At 46.4% G+C, this 17,645-nt stretch overlaps 2 long non-coding RNA genes across 3 annotated transcripts; both read left to right on the top strand.

The window, feature by feature from the left end:
- Positions 1–999: 999 nt before the first annotated feature.
- LOC108581132 lies at positions 1,000–8,354 on the top strand. Its single transcript, XR_001893010.2, has 3 exons — positions 1,000–2,312; positions 4,606–4,804; positions 8,308–8,354. It is a non-coding gene; the product is annotated as an uncharacterized LOC108581132 (long non-coding RNA).
- Positions 8,355–8,394: 40 nt separating this feature from the next.
- Positions 8,395–14,217, top strand: LOC103876094. 2 transcript variants are annotated; one of them, XR_635180.2, is made up of 3 exons: positions 8,395–8,433; positions 13,286–13,461; positions 13,935–14,217. It is a non-coding gene; the product is annotated as an uncharacterized LOC103876094 (long non-coding RNA). The 2 variants fall into 2 exon arrangements; XR_002515880.2 differs by lacking the exon at positions 8,395–8,433 and having other exon boundaries at positions 12,676–13,461.
- The last annotated feature ends 3,428 nt before the right edge of the window (positions 14,218–17,645 follow it).

Genomic DNA, 17,645 nt, shown 5'->3' on the forward strand with positions numbered 1-17,645 from the left:
TGAGGCTCCCCTGTAGTCTCAAAACTGAATTGAATCTAGTTTTGTCCATATGGTCAAGGCAAGTATTTTCTGAAAGCCAGGATTAACCCTACAATTGGATATTGTAGGGGCCATCGAGGTGGTAAGATGGGAGGAAAATCAACCAAGCTCACTCTATGCGCCATTCCCAGACTCCCCCATACATACACAAGATAGCCTAGAGAAAAACAAAGTTGATCTGACTGTGTTATGGGAACAGGGTGACTCATTATTACTCAACAGTCTAGCAAGGATAGGTTTATCCACGTAGCTAACAGGCTACCAAAGACCAGAGGGGATTTGGAAAGCAGTCGGGGGGATATGGAGCCTGTACTCCATCTCTCCAACTTTGTCCTCCTCCATAACAGTTCCCACTGCCCACGGAAGATGCCCAAACTCCAGGCCCTTTGTATGTGACTCCAGCTCTCATGAGCTGAGACCACCCCCCACCCTAAGGCAGGATCTGGTTCTCATTTATCTACCATTGTGCCCAGCCCTGAGCACAGATTTTGGCAGATAAGCCAGAGCTCAATGGATGAATGTCAAATGAGTGGAAAAGGAACCCGCATGAAACTCAGGTAGCTCATGCTCCAGTCTCAGCACTGCATTATGTCAAAAATAAAATAAAATAAAATAATTTTTGGCCAGGTGGGGTGGCTCATGCCTGCAATCCCAGCACTTTGGGAGGCCAAGGTGGGCAGATCATTTGAGGTCAGGGGTTCAAGCACCAGCCTGGTCAACAAGGTGAAACCTCATCTCTACTAAAAATATAAAACTTAGCCAGACGTGGTGGTGTGCGCCTGTAATCCCAGCTACTAGGGAGGCTGAGGCAGGAGAATTGCTTGAACCTGGGAGGCAGAGTTTGCAGTGAGCCAAGATGGTGCCACTGCACTCCAGCACTCTAGCCTGAGAGCAAGACTCCATCTCAAAAAAAAAAAAAAAAAAAAAAATATTATATATATATATATATATATATATCTGGAGAGCAATTGAAATCTTTACATTTCTCTGGGAACACCAAAAAAAAAAAAAATCCAATTTATATAAAGTAAAGCAAAACTTTTGAATGTTTAGATCTCACCTCCATGGCAGTTGGCTCCAAAATCTCTATTAAATTCCTTCAAACTCTCCTTCAGATCTCACTTCTCTCATCCCCTTCCTTTTTCCCCTTCCAAATATAACTTCCACTCTTTCCTGGGAGTGCAGGGAGGCTGGTTAAGCACATGGGCTACGGGGCACATCTTGCTGAGTTTAAATTTAGTCTTGTCACTGTCTAACTTGGGCAGGTACTTGGCACATGGTAAGCACTCAATAAATGTAATCCATTGATGTTACTGTTATTAGTATTCTTCAAATTCTGTTGGTTTCTCCAATATGTTTTTTTCCTTCAGCCCACTTTTCCATCCATACAACAAGGAAAGTGTATTCATTTCCCAGGGGTAAGAAATTATCACAACCTTGGGGGCTTAAAACCACAGAAATCGATTTCCCCACAGTTCTGGAGACCAGAAGTCCAGAATGAAGCTAGCGGCGGGGCCACACCCCCTCCAGAGGCTCTCCTGGAGGTTCAGTTCCTTGCATCCTCCAACTTCTCTCGTGGCTTTTAGCATTCCTTGGGTCGTGGCTGCGTCGCTCCAATCCCAGCCTCTGTCTCCACGTGGCCTTCCCCTGGCCTCTCTTGTCTGTGTCTCTTCCAAAGACACTTGTTGCTGGAGTTAAGGCCCACACAGATAATCCAGGATGATCTCATTTTGAGAACCTTAACTTAATTACATCTGCAAAGACCCTTTTTCCAAATAAGTTCTTTTTCACAGATTCTGGAGAAGGGTGGGTAGACATGGATATATTTGTGGGAGTGCATTTATCCCACTACAAAATGACACTGGGTCCTTCTCCTTGTGGATGGTGAGCAGGGAGAGGGTTGCACACTCCTGTAATTCTTTTTTTTTTTTTCTTTCCTTTTCTCCTTATCATGCTGAATATATCAAGTCAGCAGCCAGCATCAGGTACCTGGGAATGAGGAAGGAAAGACAGGCAGATGGCAGAGGGGCCTGTCAACTTCTCCTTTTCACTGACACTCACACCACTCTTTCATTTGCAACCACAGAATACCTAACTGCAAGAACTGCCTCATCCCAGGTGGTCTGACCGTGTCTCTGAGCTAAGCGGCGGATTTCAGCCACAGGGTCTGACTCTCAGGCAGACACATCCTGTCCAAGGACTGGAGACAGAGCATCCGTTCTCCCCCACCCCGGAGCGGTCAGCTGCATGTGGCTGCTTGGGGGGCGGTTCAGGTTAGTTAGTTATTGATATCCTGTGTTAAGATTCCTGCCTTGGCGGCACGGAAGGGATCCGGGAGGCAGTGACTTCACTCGACTCAAATTGCAATCAACCAGCCTCTTGGCTCAGGCATTCATCTACCCAGAACTATTTTTGGTGTGTGTTCATAGACAGCACACACCAAAGTATTTGGTATTTGAGATGCAAGCGCTAAGGATGATTAAAGTTAGTTGCTAATGAGCATGCCTAGAATAGATATACTCTGTGTGTATGCGTGTGTGTGTGCGCGCTCCATGTGTGTGCTCTGTTGCGTGTCTACAAAGCAGATGTCTACACACCTGCCCTTAGGTGACCTCACCAATGTCCATGAATTGGTGCTGCTAGATCAGCTAAGAGTTCCCTGGACGGAAGACAGAAATGGGTAACAATTGACCTGTCTCAAAATACTGCCTTACTGGGCACCCATGCTCCCCCGTCGGAATCCAATCTACCTTTCAATGTCTAGCTCAGCCCATCTTACCATGAAGCCTCACTTGACCGCCCTCTGAACTCCTAGACCAAGGCTAGAAAATAGGTTTTATCTCAAGTTCCTTGGTTTGTGTCTGCATCACTCCAGCCTCTGGTTCCATCTTTACACAGCTGTCTTCCCTCTGTGTCTGTGTCCTCATGTAGCCTTACCCTCTGTGTGTGTGTCTGTATTCAAATCTGTGTGTGTGTGTGTGTCTGTATTCAAATCTCCCTCTCCAGCTGGGCGTGGTGGCTCATGCCTGTCATCCCAGCATTTTGGGAGGGCGAGGCAGGTGGATCACTTGAGATCAGGAGTTCGAGACCAGCCTGGCCAACATGGTGAAACCCTGTCTGTACTAAAAATACAAAAAATTAGCCGGGTGGGGTGGCGAGAGCCTGTAATCCCAGCTACTTGGGAGGCTGAGGCAGGAGAATCGCTTGAACCCATGGGGCAGAGGTTGCAGTGAGCCAGGATTGCACCACTGCACTCCAACCTAGGCCACAAAACTCTGTCTCAGCAATATAATAATAATAATAAAATTTAAAACATCTCCCTCTCCTTATAAGGACACCAGCCATTGGATTAAGGTCCATCCTCATGACCTCGTCTTCACTTGATTACATTGGAGAAACCACATTCATTGGTATCGGGTTAGGATTTTAACTTATCTTTCAGTGGGGTGGGGGTAGTGGGGAAGACAAAATTCGACCCATAATGGATGCCATAAATAATTAGGGATATCCAGCATTGGTGGAGGGAAGGGAAAGGGCCACCTATTTGCTAAATCTGCCCTATCGTGTTTAATTTTGGTATCATTTAGTTGGAAATGAGCACCACCTGCTATGACAATTGGTTATCTCTCTCTCTCTCTAATCATCTAATCTACCTACCTACTTACCTGCCTGCCTACCTATCTATCCTCTACGTATAATCTATCATCCATAGCTATTTATTTACCTTCCTAAGTAAATTGAAAGTTCCATGAGTGCAGGGATTATCATTTACACCCCTTGTAAATTTCTCCACTGGCTAACCCAGGATCTAGACGGATGTAGTAGGTACTCAATAAATACTTGTTCAGTCACTAATTTTCATTGTTTGGACTCCGAAATTAGATCAGGAAGAGGTCTCTGACACACAATCCTCTAGGGACTTCTGAGGATAAAGTTGGCTCATTCACAGCTTGCCCACCTGCACTCTGTCTTCCCGGCTCCCCTCAATGTTCAACAGATCTCATCTACCAAATCTTATGTGTGTACTGGGGTGTCTCCCGCTAATAGGACAGCCCTGTAATTGTTCAGTGAGATTATAACGTCAGCCTCATCCATCAAGCTCTCCGCTAAGTAGTTTGCGGAGAGCTTGGACACTAATGGAAAGCAGTGTCCTAAACAAGAAGGGAAGCGTCCTAATGTGGGGTTTTATGTAGGCTGGTTTCTAGCTGTGAGCTATGGACCTGAAATGATAGTTAAATCGATGGAGAGGCACTAAGCTACAGCCTGTGAATCTGGGCATCCGTAAAACCCAATTATTAACAGCCCTGAGTGGATGCGTTGCACACCGGCTCTCCCAGCTTTGATTGGGACTCTCTCTCCAGACAGAAACGGCCCAAGAGAAATGGAAATATGATGGTTAGTTGATTATTTCACAGTCTGCATGACGGACCACCCTCCTAACAAGACTCTAGGTCAAGTGCTCTTCTCTGCCCTGTGGATCTATTGGGGAGAAATTAGCTCTCGGTGGTATTTCTAATTATGGATAAAAGCGATTCCTCACTGGTCTGGCTATCATGTGTTTTGCAGTGGACCAAGAGACATGAAGCCCGTCTTCTGCCCTCGCCTCTTTCTCTATCTTGCTGCATGACCTTGGAAGGTGGCCTGATCTCTTGTCTTCTTTGCTGCCTCATCTGTCATGATCCACCTTTACTACTTCATAGCCATGTTCTAGGATAAATGAGAGAAGCCTCTACATCTTTTAGTCTCCCAGAAAGACTGGAACCAGGTAAATGCAAAGTGGAGCCATTTCCTTTGTTTTTGCTGCCTGAGTTACTAACGTGAATAATGGCAAAAATGGATGGGTTTGTGCAATTACTTTTGTTTTTGTTTTTGTTTTGTTTTGTTTTCCCTCTGGGGGGAGGCTCGAGGCATTCTAGGCATTCTATACATTATTCTATTGTATAATTGTTCATCTCTTCTATGGAGTGGGTGTTGGTATGCCCCTTTCTTAGCAAACTGATGGAGGCTGGCCTCAAAGTGAGCCACAGTGATGCGCTAGAACTAATTCTTACTCATAACTCCTAACTAAGTTTAATGTCTGTCTTCCCTACCGTAGTGATGAGTTTCATGAAGGCAAAGACTTGTTTACCTTGTTCTGCTCCAGCACCGAGCAGGTACTCAGTAAGAACTTGTAGAATTAGTGGATGGATGGATAGATGAACAGATGAATGGATGGACTGACAGATTATTAGATGGATGGATAGATAGAGGCATAGATGGATGGATGATGGATGGATAAGTGGGTGGATGATAGACAGATGGATATGATAGAGGGATGGCTGATTGGATGAATGGATGGATAGATGGATGGATGAACAGATGGATGGGTGGCTAGATGGACAGATGAATGGATGGAGGGATGCACAGAAGGATGAATGACAGATGGATGGATGATAATGGAAGGATGGCTAGATGGATGAACAGAAGGATGAATGGATAGATGAATGGGTGAATATAGTTTGTATGTGAACATGAATCACATTACCATTATTTATCACTGAGAGAAAGTTCTAAGTTTCAGATGTTCAGAGAAATTGAGAGATGCAGACCTAAGATACAGACCAGAAGGGCCATGCTCTCTCTAAGTCCCTGGGTAGAATCCTTCCTTGCCTCTTCCTAGCTTCCAATGTTGGCCATAAATTCTTGGTGTTCCTTGGCTTGTAGCTGAATCCCTCCACTCTCTGTCTTCATCACGACATGGCCTTTCTCCCTGTGTGCCTCTGTCTGCACATGGTCTTCCCTCTTCTTAGAAAGACACCAGTCATATTGGATCAAGGGCCCACCCTACTCCAGTATGACCTCCTCTTAACTAATTATATCCACAATGACCTTGTTTCCCAACAAAGTCACATTCTGAGGTGTTGGGAATTCAGACATCAACATATCTTTGGCAGGGGACTTGTGTCAACCTGTTATTCAACCCACAACAATGTGTGACCCAGCAGCTCCTCTCCCGGGTGTGTATCCTGGGGAAACTCCTGAACAGGATCATAAGAGGACGTATGTGAGAATGTTGGTGGTGACCACGTTTGTCCCAGCAAGGAGCCCAAGGTGACCTACATGTCTATGACTGGAGGAAATGAGTCAGCCAGATTTGATACATGCAGATGATGAAATAATACACAATACCCTGAATTTGCATACATCATCATGGATAGATCTTAAAAATACAGTGTGAAATGAAAAAAGTAGGAACTAGACTGAGATTGATGACACAATACCATGGACATAAATTTAAAATATACACTCACAGAGCAAGACTATATATGTTTCATAAGCATTGGAAAGTGGGTTGGAAGGATTTATTTTGAAGATACTGGAGTCACTGCTTGTGGGAGGCAGTGAGAAATGCTAACAGCAGACGCAGGCGAAAAATAATACAAGAAGGCACACGGGGGGCCTTGAACAGACAAATAGTGAATGTGTGGCATAAACTGAGAAGTGTGATTCTACGAAGGCGCCCACCCGGGGTCCAAATTTTGCAAAGAGGGGAGGAATCAGGAAACGGATTAATGAGTGACGGTGGCACCCAGGGCTGGGTGGAGTCCACGTCCTGTGAGCATGCGCAGCAGGGCCCCTTGATCCATGCTGAGCTTCAAGGAAGAGTGCGGAGAAAACCGCCCTAAGCCCAGACCTGGAGGGGAATTGGAGCTGTGCAGGTCAAGAATTAAGCAGACAGGGCCGAGCAGAAGGAGCTCCAGGAGAGCCCAGGAGAACCCAGGCTGGACCAAGTGCATCCGCCTGGGGAGAAGGAGAAGGGATGGTCCGCATGGCCCCGCCAGGGAAGGAGTGGGGCCAGGGCTGGCTGTGTGTGTGTTACCCACTCAGACGCCCACAGGGACCAGGTGGCGGAAATGAGCGAATGACCCAGGCGCATACTAAACACTTCCACAAATAATGATGGACCTTTCTATATTTAAGAAACCCAGAGTCCCCCAAGTCTGTATTTCTTTTCCTCCCTTTTGATGGAGACACGGGGGCTGGCTTCTTCTTTAAGAAAAACAATAGCGGCATATGATGAGAAGTGGTAGCCAACTCAGCCATGAGGGAGACATTAGAGGGGTGGGGCTTGGGGAGGACAGGAAGGGGATGTCCCAGCTCAACGGGAGGGCTGCTACCAGGTAGCTTCAGAGGATGCCTCCGCCCAAATGTGGTCCCAGTGTTGACAGATACTTCTTTTTCCAAGAGAAACTGTGAAACTGGGTTTTTATGTGAAATCTTTTTATTTGACATAGTAAAATCTAACTGAACCACAATGAGGTACCACATCACACTGACTAGGATGGCTATAATAAAATAGAATGGAAAATACGAAATTTTGACGAGGAAGTGGAGCAGTTGGAACCTTTGTATGTTGCTGGTGGGAAAGTAAGGTGACCCACTCACTGTGGAAAAGTTTGGAGGTTCCTCAAGAAGTTAAACATAGTGTCATCATATAACCCAGCAATTCCACTCCTAGGTATATGCCCAAAAGAATTGAAAGCAGGTACTCTACATGAAGACAAGTACATCCACATGCATGTTCCTAGCAGCACTGTTCATGATCACCAGGAGGTGGAAACAACCCAAATGTCTGTCATCATGTAAGATACAATGTAACTGAATCTTGAAAACGTTATGCCAAGTGAATGAAGCCAGACACTAAAAGTCATACATTGTATGATTCCATTTATATGAAATGCCCAGAATAGGCAAATCCATAGAGACGGACAGCTGACGAGAGGGTTGCCAGGGGTTGGAGGGAGGAGGGTATGGGAGTGAATGAGTGCTGGGTACCAGGTTTCCTTTTGGAGTAATGAAAGAGTTTTGGAACTAGATAGAGGCGATGGTTACATAAGATCATGGATATACTAAATGCCACTGAACTGTTCACTCTAAAATGCTTAATTTTTGCCAGGCACAGTGGCTCACACTTGTTATCCCAGAACTTTGGGAGGCTGAAGCAGGAGGATCACTTGAGGTCAGGAGTTTGAGACCAGCCTGGCCAACATGGTGAAACCCCATCTCTACTAAAAATACAAAAGTTATCCAGGCATGGTGGTACATGCCTGGCTACTCAGGAGGCTGAAGCAGGAAAATCTCTTGAACCCAGGAGGCAGAGGTTGCAGTGAACCGAGATCGTGTCACTACACTCCAGTCTGGGTGACAGAGTGAGACTTGGTCTCAAAAAAAAAAAAAAGAAAAGAAAAACAAGACAAAAACAAACAAACAATGCTTAATTTTTGCCAGGTGCAGTGGCTTATGCCTGTAATCCCAGAACTTTGGGAGACTGAGTCAGGAGGATCACTTGAGGCCAGTTCAAGACCAGCCTGGGAAGCAGCAAGAGCCTGTCTCTACTGGGACAAAAAAAAAAAGGTAATAAATAAAATGCTTAATTTTATATTATGTCGATTTCACCTCAATTTTTAAAAAACTGGAAAATGTAATTCAAATATTTAAGGAAAAACATGTGAGCCAAATGGATTCAGGCCGCAGGCTGCATCTGAACCCCTGGGGTGCCAGTTTCTAAGTTTGATATGGGGCTTACAGTCAGCAGGAGCCCCGTAATCTTGTACAGAGCTGCAGGATTAGGAACTCTGTTTTACTGGCAGGGAAACTGAGACTCCAAAGAGGTAAAGTGATGGGATCAGAGTCAAGCACAGGAGCTGGGGCTGAGCCCCAGAGGGTGGTCTCCCAGCACAATTGATCCTGTGCTCCCTGCAGTTGGGGCCAAGGGCTGTGGAAAGCATTAGAAAGGTGGCAGCTATTAAAGCAGGTGGCAGAAGGAGGATGCCTGGAAGTTCAGACAAGAACTGTGCATCGAAGCCGGGCGCGGTGGCCTATGCCTGTAATCCCAGCACTTTGGGAGGCTGAGGTGAGCGGATCCCTTGAGGTCAGGAGTTCAAGACCATCCTTGCAAACGTGGTGAAACTCCATCTCTACCAAAAATATTTTTTTTAAAAATTAGCCGGGTGTGGTGACTCATGCCTGTAGTCCCAGCTACTTGGGAGGCTGAGGCAGGAGAATCACTTGAACCCAGGAGGCGGAGGTTTCAGTGAGCTGAGATCGTGTCACTGCACTTCAGCCTGGGTGGCAGAGTTGAGACTCTATCTCTATAAAAAAAGAACTGTGCATCCAGATCTCCTTGGAGTTGTTGCCTCCTCTCACACAAGGCCCAGAAAACTCTCTCTCAATTGAAGCCCATTCAGCAAGGCTGGATTGAGTATGTACTGTGCATGTGGCAGGCACCACGTGAAATTAATAAAAGTAATAAGTGCAAAGGCTTAAGGGTTCACCCTGTGCAATGCACATTCTGTTGAGACCTCCTCTGATGCTCAGGGTAATGCTGTGAAGTGGAAACAGCGTTGCCACATGGATTGCATGCATGCATTTAACTTTTATACTATGCATGCATTTAACTTACATAATGCATGCATTTAACTTACACAAATTCAACGAACTGCAGTTGGCCAAAAGGAAAGGAGAAAAATCCTCATTGAAAGGGGGTAGACCTGTTGTGTCCCCGTGCGAACTTGCCACACAGGAAGCATGGAAATGGAATATATGGATCTGTTCTCATTGTCTCCAATCCTGACAACCTTTCCTAGAATGAGCAGCTCTCTGTGCTGAGCAGGATTCTAGCTGAGGATTTCTCAGCCTTGGCACTACTGACATTCTGGGTTGGATAATTATTAGTTGTGGGGACTGTCTAGTGTGTTGGAGGATGTTTAGAGGCTTCCCTGGCCCCTATCCACTAGATGCCAGGCGCATTTATTCCTACCCCTAGTTATGACAACCAAAAATGTCTCCAGGAACTGCCAAACATCCCCTGAGGGGCAAAATCGCCCTGGCTGAGAATCAGTCATCTGGAGTTTCAAATGTGTATTTACTGGTGCTCAACTAAGGAGCCGGATTGGAGGTGGGGGGTGGGGAGGATGGGAGGTGGGTAAATGGCTGCATTATGATGATTGTATTATTGTTACAGGAAAGGGGTCCCAATCCAGACCCCAAGAGAGGATTCTTGGATCTTGCACAAGAAATAATTCAGGGCAAGTCCATAGAGTAAAATGAAAGCAAGTTTATTAAGAAAGTAAAGGAATAAAACAATGGCTACTCCATAGACAGAGCAGCCCTGAGGGCTGCTGGTTGCCCATTTTTATGGTTATTTCTTGATGATATGCTAAACAAGGGGTGGATTATTCATGCCTCCCCTTTTTAGACCATATAGGGGAACCTCCTGACGTTGCCATGACATTTGTAAACTGTCATGGTGCTGGTGGGAGTGTAGCAATGAGGACGACCAGAGGTCACTCTCATCATTATCTTAGTTTTGGTGGGTTTTAGCCAGCATCTTTACTGCAATTTGTTTTATCAGCAAGGTCTTTATGACCTGCATCTTGTGCTGACCTCCTATCTCATCCTGTGACATAGAACGTCTTAATCACAGGGAATGCAGCCCATTTTACCCAGCTCCTATTCAAGATGGAGTTGCTCTGGTTCATACGCCTCTGGTATTATGACAATTTGCTGACACTTGTGGCTGTGCCATTCCTTGTGGAAGGGGGCAGAGTTAAGGGATTTTCACGGAAATGTTTTCCTTCACCTCGACTTTAGAATCTAGTACCCATCGCTGCAACTCAAGTCCCACAGGTGGGAAAATGGGGGCCCCAGGCAGTAAGTCATTTGCCCAAGGTCTCAGAGCTCATGAATGACAAAGAAGAGATTCAAGCCCGATCTATTTTACTAGGAAACCGGCTCCCTCCCCCCGCCGCCGCCCCTTTTTTTCTTCCCCTTCTCTCATTGTTTTGCCTTCCTATCCACAAGAGGGGTCAAAGGGAAATCAGCATGCCAGAAGGTAGAGTCTCATCACTCTCCACTACTGCAGGTGGCACTGAGAGTTAGCGGCTTGCCCCACAGTTCTGGATGAGGCCACAGGTAAATTCAGATTCCAGAGGTTTATGAAGCTGGTATTACTTAGGACTTTTCTAGCTGCAAGAGACAAAAACCTAATTCAGACTAGCTCAAACCAAAAAGGAACCATATTGACTCACATAACTAGCAAGTTGAAGGGGTGATGGCTTCAGGCGTGGTGAGGTCAAGGGGTTCAAATGGTCATCAGGACATGATCTCTCCATTTTTGGTTTCATCTCTGTTAGCTTCATTCTCTGAACAACGCTTCCTTCCATTATCCAAAGACAGCCAATGGCAGCACTGAGTGTAAAACTTGACCTTTTAGAAATCCAGCAGAAAGATTTCCTCCCTCCTAAGAGATTCATCCAACATTCCTGAAATTCACTCGATTGTCCCAGCTTGAGTCCCATGGATGTTTCCAAAAATGAATCACTATGGCCAGGGGCATATGAGATCCCATGATCAGGCCTGGGCCACCTCCTCACTTCCAGAGTTTGAGAGTAAGTTGAGCCCCAAATCTTACGGAAAAAAGAGTGGGAGGAGGAAGAGTAGTATTCTGTGGCCAACCTAGAAAACCACAGAAATTCCTCCCACCTACTGCTCAGGCCTGTGGGAAACTTGTAAGACAGAGTCCCAGTCCGTGTGAGTGGCGAGTGGAGGCATCTTGGGAGGGGCCTTGCAAAGGCAAAGCCAGGCTGGCTTGGTGGAGTCCTTTCCAGAATCCATCTGCTTGTGTAAAGCCCAGCAGAGGCCACCTTCAGCCAGCCCTCCCACATACTGGTGAAAGTGTTGTTGTTGTTGTTGTTGTTGTTGTTGTTTGAGACAAGGTCTCACTCTGTCACCCAGATTAGAGTGCAGTGGTACAATCTTGGCTCACTGCAACCTCCACCTCCCGGGTTCAAGCGATTCTCCTGCCTCAGCCTCCCGAGTAGCTGGGATTACAGGCATATGCCACCATGCCCGGCTAATTTTTGTATTTTTGGTAGAGATGGGGCTTCACCATGTTGGCCAGGCTGGTTTTGAACTCCTGACCTCAAGTGATCCGCCCACCCCGGCCTCCCAGAGTGCTGGGATTACAGGCATGAGCTACAGAACCTGGACTTAAAGTGATTTTTAAAAAGTGCTGTGTGAGACTTCCAAATGCTACTCACAGGGAGGGAAGTGAAAGAAGGAGAGGACTGGGGAAGAAATACCTTCTATTTTTTTTTTTCTTTTTTTTTCTTTTTTTTTTTTTTTTAGAGACAGCATATTGCTCTATCACCCAGGCTGCAGCCTGGACCTCTTGGGCTCAAGGAATCCTCCCACCTTAGCCTCTTGTGTAGCTGGGACCACAGGCATGCACCGCCACACCCAGCTAATTTTTTTTTTTTTTTAATTTTTTGTAGAGATAGGGTCTCTCTATGTTGCCCAGGCTGGCCTCAAACTCCTGGGCTCAAGTGAACCTCCCTCCTCGGCCTCCCAAAGTACTGGGATTACAGGGGTGAGCCACCTCACCTGTACAGCTTCTTTGGAGAATGGGCCTGGGCAGGTAAAACAGGGGCCACTCTACACCATCATGGCACAGCAAGAGCTGGGCTATGTAGGTTCAGTACACTTTGTCATTTAATTCTTGTGACAACCTCCTGTCATCATTGCTGTTTTACAGATAAGGAACTGACGCTCAGAGAGGTTCCATGTCTCAGCTAGCATTTCACTTACACCTGAGCAAAGGCTCTCTTTGTCCAGAGACAACGTGCCTTTCGGTGATAGAGCTAGGACTGGAACCCAAGTCTATCCGACTCAAAGTCCACAGCTTGTCCCCCATCCCGCAGGGACCTCTCCAGGCTAGTGAGCCCCATGAAACCTCCTCAGTGCTTCGTTCCAGTCTTTTAACTTCAAGCCCAGTCAGCGAGTTCTTTATTTCCACAAATGGTGCCATTAAACTAATGGCTTCGGGAACTATAGACTGGCCTCGGCACAGTTACACATCCCTCAACCCCCCATGTTCTGGCTTCCAAAGAAATGCATGGGAAATTCCAAGAGCCGAAGCCCACTTGGACACGTTTCCGGGCCACCATTTTGCTTTGGGATGGGCAAAAAGAAACACACACCCTGAACTTGAACTCCTCTTTGTGCAGGCTCCAGCCGGCCGGGCGCTAAATAGGGCCACGGCCCGTTTCCTCCTTCAAAAGTCCCTTGTAAAGGGCGGTAGCAGACCCCATCAGACAAAAAGCTGAGAAACCAGGGTTGAAATAGAGGCCTCTTTCTGTTTGGTCAATCAGCAGCTGCAAAGGATGCGTAGGATGGAGCTAAATTTATTTGTTCCTTTCTTTCTCAGCAACAGCGACGAGGCCCGAGGTGCAGCTGTCTCGCCTCGCCTGTCTTTTGCAGGCACCGGCATGCACAGAAGATGGCTCTCCGGGAGGAAGATTCCTTTCCATTTTGTTCGCTCTCTGCCTCCGCAAGGCTCCCAGCCACCTCTAGGGAGTACAGGGCGAGATCCTGTGCCAGCGGGTAGGAATCTGTAGCTGCCTCCCAGCCCCAGGGTGGAAATCATGACCTTTGAGAAGCAGGCAAGCTGCACGGCATAGATACTCAGGCCTGGTGAAGGCGAAGTGGGGCCACACCCTGGAAAACCACAAAAGTCCCCACAGCCTCTGCTTTCACTCGTCAGACCTGTGGGAAACTTGTAAGACACAGTCCGTGTGATCGGCGGGTGGGGGCATGTTGGGAGGGGCCTTCCGAAGGCCGAAACCAGGCTGGCAGGGCAGAGTCCTTTCCAGAATTTATCTGTTTGCTTAAAGCCCAGCGGAGGGGCCACCTTCAGCCAGCCCTCCAGCACACTGGTCCTAGTAGTTTTTTCAAAGTGCTTTGTGAGACTTTCAAAAGGTACCCATGGGGAGGGAAGTGAGAGGAGGAGGAGGGGACGGGGAAGAAACAGCTTTTTTATTTCTAGCTTTGCTTGAATGGCTTCTTGACGGTTACAGCTCCAGTTCTGCTGAGTCAGAAGAATCCCACAGCCGCTCACCGGAAACACAGCTGTTGGGCGAAAATAACCACAGAGCTGAGCATCATGCACCTTCCAGAAAAGATGGCAGAAAACCTCAAAACAAAAGAGAACTACAAAACAATAAGAGACACTCAAGAAAAAAAAAACAAACACCGCAGCTCACTAACCGATCCAAGCTGGTGGCGCTCTCCTGATCTCTCTCCACTCCCAGGCCAAGCAACCACTCTGAAATAAAGCTAAGTTTGGTGCTTTTATTTACACACACGTGTGTGTGTGTGTGTGTGTGTGTGTGTGTGTATATATATATTTTTTTTATAGAGTCTTGCTGTGTCTCCCAGGCTGGAATACAGTAGTGTGATCTCGGCTCGCTGCAACCTCTGCCTCCCAGGTTCAAGTGATTCTCCTGCCTCAGCCTTCCGAGTAGCTGGGATTACAAGTGCGCTACCACGCCCAGCTAATTTTTGTATTTTTAGTAGAGTTGAGGTTTCGCCATGTTGGCCAGGCTGGTCTCGAACTCCTGACCTCAAGTAATCCACCCACCTCGGCCTCCTGAAGTCTTAGGATTACAGGTGTGAGCCATCACACCTGGCCTACTTTTATACTGTAGTGGGTTTAATTGTGTCTCCCCAGTCACACCTCCACCAAAAACAGAAAAGCTATGTCCACAGTCTAATGTGCTCCAGCACCTGTGAATGTGACCTTAATGAAGAAAGGATCTTTGCAGGTGTAAATTAATTTTAGGATCTCAAGATTAAATCATCCTAGACTACGTGGGTGGATCTCAAATCCAATGACAGGTATCCTTATAAAAGCAAGGCAGATCCAGCTTGGGCAACATAGTGAGACCCTGTTTCTACAAAAATTAAAAAAAAAAAAAAAGGCTGGGCATAATGGCTCACACCTCTAATCCCAGCATCTTGGGAGTCCCACGTGGGCAGATCACTTGAGGTCAGGAGTTCAAGACCAGCCTGCCCAGTGTGGCTTAACCCCATCTCTACTAAAAATACAAAAATGAGCTGGGCATGGTAGTGCATGCCTGTAATCCCCGCTACTTGGGAGGCTGAGACACAAGAATCACTCGAACCCGGGAAGCAGAGGTTGCAGTGAGCTGAGATCGTGCCACTGCACTCCAGCTTGGGCAACAGAGCATGACTCCATCTCGGGAAAAAAAAAATTGCTGTGGGGGAGAGTGGTGTGTGCCTGTGGTCCCAGCTACTTGTGAGGCTGAGACAGGAGGATCTCTTGAGCCCAGAAGTTCGAGGCTGCAGTGAGCTATGATGGCACCACTGTACTCCAGCCTGGGTGACCAAGTGAGACCCTGTCTCAAAATAAAAAGAGTGTGGCAGAGGTGGATAGATTAGACACACAGAGAGGAACGCCAAGGGGAACTTGGAAGCAAGGATTGGAGTTTTGCAGCTACAGACCAAGGGTGTTAGGGCACCCATAAGAAACTAGCAGAGCCGCCCTGGGCTTCTGTTTACCAGGTCCTCCCCTGGCCATCTCCTTCCCCTTGTCTGGACTGAAAACATTCACAGCATCTTGTTGGCACGGACACCGAGTTTCCCTTTCTCCAGACTTCGTAATGATCAGGAAGCAGGATGGGGCCTTGAGGACTCCTGAGACTAAGGGAGGAGTCGAGGGTCCCTGGTTGTAGATAAGTCTCGGCCACAGGCCAGGAGTGTGACCTCATTAACCAGCCACCATTCACTGAGGCAGCTGGATCCTTGTTCTGCCCCTTCCTAGCTGTGTGGACTGGGGTAAGGTATTTACCCTCCCTGGGCCTCTGTCTCCTCATCTGTCCAATGGGGATAATTAGAAAACTTCCCTTACACAGTTGTTGTAAGGATGAAGCAAGTACATGCAAAGCCATTATTGAACGAGGCTGGACTCTCTGGTTCTTACTGTCCAGTGCTTTATGCAAGCGTAGAAAAGCTGTTGTTTTTCCCTGTCAGCATCTATGACACTATCTTTTACTGTCAGCATCCTGGTTGCCTTCGGGAAACCACCTCTCTTCCACCCCCTCATTCCAGGAGAGTGTATATCTCCCAGACCTGACCAATCAGACTCAGAGCTCAGTTCAGGAATGAGGATGTGATCCAAAGTGGGTCCGTTGGAGTGAATAGTTGCCAAAACTTGTAGGGAAAAGAAATTCACTTTCTCTTGGTTCCACTATGTGGTGGGATATGAGCGTGGAGCATCTCTGCTGCTACCTAGGGAGAGGCTGCCTGAGAGTGACACCAAAACTCCAGAAAGCAGAGATAAGGGATAGTGGGAGAGTCCTGACAACAATATTTGTATCCCTGGATCCAGCTTTGACTGAAACCATCCGTAGCTCTAAACTCGCAAGTTCCGTGAAACAATAAATCTTCTTTATGTTTAAGATAGTTTGAGTTGATCCCTTGTAAACAAAGGCATCCTGACTCATTGGATGTCTTATGTGATAATCTGAGCAGGAGGTAGACCTCTTATCCCTATTTTATGAGAAGAAACTGAGGCTCAGAGGAACTTAATCACTTGTATGAAATCACTAGTAAGTCCAGGGCTGTCATCTGATCCATGTAGCCCTGGGAAGGCAGAACAATGATGTGTTTGGTGCATGCCTTGGGACAGTCACATAAATCTCAAGGCTTCGAGTGGTCAATCTGTACCATAAAAGAGTTGGTATAGTTTTAAACTTTTAAACATATAGCCGATTACAGAAGTAACCATGACAATTAACCATGTATTTGCTCTCCATAACTGACAAATGTTGGCATTTTGTCACAGTTGTTTCAGAGATGAGCTGGTGTCTGAAATACTATATAGCTCCTTGTTTCTGTGTCTTGATTCTGGATTCTAAAACACCTGGAAAGTCTGACTTGGCAAAACTTGAAAAAATTTCAAAGATACGGAAGCATTTTATATCTACTCACTTATTGATGATTTCTGGCATTCTTCATTTCTTAAATAGATCTGAGTTTTCACCTTGTATTATTTTTGTTCAGCCCAAAAAAGAACTTTTTTTTTTTTTTTGAGATAGAGTTTCGCTCTTGTTGCCCAGGCTAGAGTGCAATGGCGCGATCTCGGCTCACTGCAACCACTGCCTCCCAGGTTCAGGCGATTCTTCTGCCTCAGCCTCCCGAGTAGCTGGGATTACAGGCCTGCACCACCACGCCCAGCTAATTTTGTATTTTTTTAGTGGAAGTGGGGTTTCTCTATGTTGGTCAGACTGGTCTCAAACTCCTAACCTCAGGTGATCCGCCTGCCTCAGCCTCCCAAAGGGCTGGGATTATAGGCGTGAGCCACCACACCTGGTAAAGAACTTCTTTTTAATATTTCATATGGTATAGGTCTACTGGTAATAAATTCCACCACTTTTTGTTTGTCAGTAAAACATTCTTTCATCTTCATTTTAAAAATATATTTTCACTGGACACAAGACTTTTGGTTGACAGTTTTATTTTTATTTTCAAATGTAATGCATTAAGGGTGTTATTCCATTGTCTTCTGTGTTGCACTGTTTCTAAGGAGAAATCAGTGATAATTCTTATCTTTGTTCTTTGTATGTAATATGTCTTTTTACCTTGGCTGCTTTTAAGATTTTCGTCTTTATTGCTGGTTTTAAACAATTTGATTAAGATAGGCCTTTATGTTCTTTTCTTTGTGTTTATCTTGCCTGGGCTTTGTTGAGCTTCTTGGATCTGTAACT

This window comes from Papio anubis, chromosome 9 (genome assembly GCF_008728515.1).
Source record: "Papio anubis isolate 15944 chromosome 9, Panubis1.0, whole genome shotgun sequence".
Classification (NCBI taxonomy): domain Eukaryota; kingdom Metazoa; phylum Chordata; class Mammalia; order Primates; family Cercopithecidae; genus Papio; species Papio anubis.